Source organism: Echinops telfairi, unplaced genomic scaffold (genome assembly GCF_000313985.2).
Source record: "Echinops telfairi isolate 266 unplaced genomic scaffold, ASM31398v2 ScPeMD7_18;HRSCAF=68, whole genome shotgun sequence".
NCBI lineage: Eukaryota > Metazoa > Chordata > Mammalia > Afrosoricida > Tenrecidae > Echinops > Echinops telfairi.
Genome location: NW_022103915.1, coordinates 93,556,967 through 93,562,094, shown reverse-complemented (window position 1 = coordinate 93,562,094; position 5,128 = coordinate 93,556,967).

Below are 5,128 nucleotides of genomic sequence, written 5' to 3'. Positions count from 1 at the left end.
GGCCGGGGCGACCGTCGGGCCGCGGTCGGCAGGGAGGTTTGAATATTAATGTCGCGGCGTCGGGACAGAAGGGAGGTTGCGGCTCCGGCTCCTCCGGGCAGACTCTGGGTGACAGCGATGATGGATGAGCCCGCCGAGCCCACAGCTCCGCCCCTCCAGCCCCGACACTGTCAGAGCTACTGGAGGCGAAGCTTTGGAAAGAAAATAAATAAACAGCATCCCGGCCCCCCCACCCACCCCCCATCTTCGTGCACCTCCACCCCCAGCCCGCTTCCGGACATGGAGGTCTGGATCATTATGAGTCAGGGACTGCTCTCGGTACTTTCCCAATGGCTGCAATAAAACCGTCTCACGATGCAAACGTGGGGTGCTTGTGCTGGGGGGTCCCTGCCCCCCGCCCCCACGACAGGAGCCACGGCAAAAATCCCTGACCTCCCCGCCAGAGGCGTTGGGGCAGGAGGTGCAGGGGCCCGAGCGCGGCGCCCCGCACCGAGGCGGGCGAGAAAGCGGGGTGGCGGGGAGGCCGCCCGGCTGCTCCCTTTGTCTTGCGTCGGATGGGCTGGGTGGGCTTGTTCGTGGTTGCTTTGGGGTCTCTTTGGCCCGCGGGCGCCCGCGTGCGGAGGGGACGCCGCCGGGGTCTGTAGCCTAAGGACCCCAGTCCTTTGGAGACGCCGGTTTGGAGCGCGTGGGTCTCGGCCGCGAGGTCGCACGTGGGAAAAGGTGTGCGGCCCCGGGTCCGTCGGAGGGCGGGGGCTCGGCCGCCGGGGAAGGCGGGCCTCCCTCCCGCCACCCCTCTCCGCTCCCCACCCCCCGCCGGGGGCTGCTTTTTGTCGCTGGCACTGGTTGGGCTGGGGTGGTGGGGGGGCTGGCCGCCCCCACCCCCACCTCGGCTGCCCGAGCCTTTTCTTCCCGCTCCGGCCCCTTCGGCGGCGGTGCCCGGGGTTTTCTAGGTGTTTCTATGACTACATTGTGTGTGTGGGAGGGTCAGATGTGGGGGTTGCCGGCGAGAGGGCCGTTCTTGGGCGATCATTTATCAATGTCACCCACATAATGATTCTCTCTGCAGCCTCCTATTGATGAGGATAATTACATTAGCTCAGAGTGACTGATCAATGAAAAACCACCACACAAAAACTTCTTCACTTCTCGATAATACCAAAAACCGATACAGAAATAACACAGAAAGCCCGATTTTCTTTCCCTACCCGGTCCACCCTTGGATTCGGCACCCCCACCCCTTCAAAAAAAAGAGGGCGGGGGGAGGGGGGGGCAAAAAGAAAGAAAGAAACGGCAATGGCGAGGGAGGAAACCAAGAACAGAGAATCGGGTTTGTTGTGTTCCAAGGACGATGCAGTTTTGCCCGGGAATGCATTTTCTCTCAATGCGTTGGCCTCTCTCCTCGTGGGTAGAGACGATCCACGGATTTGCTAATGTGAGTTGCTTTCAGGCTGGTCTCTGGTCTTCCGTCTGTTTATTTCTTCCCACCCCTTTGGGCAATCCCCCCTCCCCCCTGGTTCAGGAAAGGAGACAATTCTTTTATTAAAGAAACTGGAGAAAGGAAATTACTCCGGGTCATCTTTTGAAGAACGTTTGCCCGAGTCGGGGTTTCTTTTGTCTTTATCACTCCATAAAGTAGCGCAATTAAAGAGGTGATGTTGCACGCACGGGGATAAAGGGTGGATCCATAACACAGCGACATAATAACGCTATTTTCTCGCCTGAAACTTTGCAGCTAAATTACGATTTCGCCTTTTCTAGACTTAAAAATCAATATTTTCTCAATTAAAGAGAATGTTAATGCTTTCCTTATGAGTGGTTAAAGGCGCTGTAAATTTGATTGTAATGTTTCTTGGCTTCGGAGTAGATGCCGGAGGAGACCGGTTGATTCTCGTGGTCTTTTCCCTCTCAGAGAACCTAGCCCAGCCAGGATGGGCCAGTGGTTTCAGCTGCAGTGGAAGCAACAAAGGTAAGGGGGTTCCCGAGAGGGCCCGGCAAAGGGTGGGGAGATGGACAGGAGGGCCTCCAGCCCAGGGCCTTTGTCTCACGTGTTTCCACCTCCGAGTCCACCCTCCTGAAAGGGGCCGAAGTGTCCATCGTGCTCGAATGTTTCTCCGAGGGGAGCAGGTCAGACTCCCATCTGCTTCGTCATGGTCAGTTGAGCTCCATTTGGAGCGCATTCTAGACTTTTCCTAGTGACCCCCTCCCTCTTCTCTTTCTTTTTGTCACAAAAATCTAACGCCCAAACGGACTCTGTCACAAATTCTGCTCTTTGCTCTGTGCTGGGTGGCCTCTGCCTCAGAAATCCAACCCACCTTCAGGGGCTCTCGCTGTTTACAGATGTGTGCGCCTTGCACGCGGCCCACCTAGTAAAAGCTCCCGCAGAGAATGAACTGTAGTGTGTTAATAGCCCAGGTCGGCGGCTGCGCCCCTCTGCAAAGTTGAAATCTCACTGGGAGCTTAGCCTTGAACTAATGTTGAAGAGCTGCTGGAGGCCCCCAATGCCGGAAGACTTCCAGGCCCAGGGAGTCCCGCAGTGAAACTTCCAGCCAGAGAGGAGGATGAGAAAATGAGGTCCGAATGGGACTGAAGGAGAGAAAGATGGGCACACGGTAGAGACATGCAACTTTGCAAGTCTTTGTCATCTGCAAAGAAATAAATAAAAATGGACACGTGTCCATCGAGAAAACTTACTATTAGACTTTTTTTTTAAAACACAATGTCTGTGTCTGTGTAGGAACAGGTTCTCAAAGGTGGCAAGAAGGGTCTGAGCTTCCAAATGCAACTGTTCTAGAAGTTCCTTTTGCAACGCCCTCTCCGTTTCGTTTCTGGGAGGGAGCCGACAGCGGAAAGGGCTATGTGTGTGGTGTCAAGGGCTTCAGTAAGAAGGTGGGCTGGGGCACCTCCATAGAACGAGGCTGCTGTTTGAAGCGGAGTAGAGAGAAAGGAGTTGAGAACAAGCCACACAACACCACCTTATGCTTGAAAAGAATTCTCACCACCTGCTTGCTTCTTCACTCTGTACCCACACATGCTATGAGGTCAACTGGACTGGATGGCAGTGAGTGAGAGAGTGAGTGAGTGAGTGAGTGAGTGAGTGAGTGAGTGAGTGAGTGAGTGAGTTTACATAGAATGCATAGGTGGTTCAACATCTTTTGTCTGATTCCCCTTCCCCTGGATTCTTGAGATGTTAAGCCTAGACCATGGCCTTTTTTATCAAGTGAGTGGGGCTTTGTTAATGTATTTGTATTTTTCTGCTTTCAGACTAAGTTTCTCCCTTTGGAGGAGGGAGGGGGTGCAAGAAAGGAGGGGGAGGGGAGGAGAGCACAAAGACTTTATCTAGTTCTCACCAAACAGGTTTCAAAATGGGAACGTAATGGGAAGAATTAGAAAAAGAAAGAGGGAGAGGGAGAGGGAGAGGGCGAGGGCGGGTGGAGGGTGAGAATGTTGACCACAACAGGTTTACTTGTCTGGAAGAGAGGGGATTCAGTGAAGATCTTTCCTTTTGAAGATTCTGTTTTCTTCATATTGAAACATTTTCCAAGTTTAATCCCTTAGCAGACAAAACCACAATATAAATATGACATGGGCCACTGGCAAAAAAACGAACTTAAACTCAGTGCTAAGAGGGGGAGGGAGTATGGGGAGGAGAGCGAGTCCCCTTCTGATTAATAACTAGCAGGCTAATGTTGAGGGCTTTTTCTGCCCGATTGCCTTTTTGAATTAGAGCCGATTTCTTCACACTTCAATAGTGCCTGTCTCCTTTAAAATGACTGGCAGATTTGTTTCTCTCCTCCACCCCCCCTCTCCCTGAGACTTAATGATGTAAATTTTCTAATTAGTTAAATCATATTGCTTAAAGGCCTAATATTTACCATGTAAGGAAGGATCATTCCAATTTGGACCTCTTGAAATATTCCCAGAAATAACACTTGGCTTTTAGGCTGAAGGATGAGAGAGGAGGAAGCTGGGTTTTCTGGGCAGCCTTTTGGAGCAGAGCGGGCATGGACCAGGGCAACATGTTAAATTACTAGTTGAAGTTGAGCTGAGCTCACACCCCAAGTCCGCTTTTATTTTTCAATCAGCGAAGATTTAATTGGCAGCCCTCAGGCCGGGCGAGCTGATATTTTCTCATTAGTTTCCCATCACTAATCTTGAGTGTTAGATTGGCTTAAAGGTTGTCAACATTTGACCAATTTTATTTAAGAGTGAGGGGGGGGAGATCACGCATTATGGCTTCGGGATGTGAGATCTGCAAATAAATCCTGCTTGGATCAGCGGAACTAACAGGCGAAAAAAATGTTGACTATTCATCGTGGTCTTTAATAAGTTGCATTAATGTATATTTCAAGGCTAGGGAGAAGGGTTATTATACATGTGCTGCATAGAAGCAGATGAAAAGAGGTTGATAGGGGAGAAGGGTGCGTGATAAGCTGCTAGCTAGGGAGGTAAAGTGAGGCGTAGATGCCTTTCGAACACAGGATAAATAACCCGAGTGGCATAGTTGTTGAGTGTTTAGGAGCTACACTCCACCCCCACCCACCCACCTCCCCACCCCACCCGGTGGTTTTGCAGCTGCGTGAATCTGCGAAGGCTGCCGGGCTGCTTCCAGCGCCCGGGCAGTCTGCTCTAGAGCTAACGTCAGAGCGCCCCCTGCTGACCGCGGAGCCGAGCGCTGCGGTTTAGCCTGTAGGAAGCGAACCGCGTTTTCTGGCACCCCACCTCGCACCCCCACCCCTTACACTGACTGCTTCCACCCCCGCCCACCCGGGTTCTGAGAAAACCCCGCAGCCAGCCGGAGAATTGCTTGCCAAGGCCGAGCATTGAAATGAATAAATGATAAAATCATCATCATCATAACAGCATACAAAGGAACTGCCACCTTCACTTGGCCTCTGGGGAGCCCACGACCAAACGCCCGGGAAGCCGTGTGACACGTTCGGGTGTCCACAATCTCTTTGTCACCCGGGCTGGGCTGTGGTTTGGCTGGGGGGTGTTTGCTTCGAGTCTGGGGAAACAGGTTTGATACATGCTGTAGAGGGGGAGGGGGAGGAAAGAGGTCTGATGGGAACTGAGGACCACACAAAACCATCTTTTGCATCCTAGTAAAACCCAGGGAACTCCCGCCGTG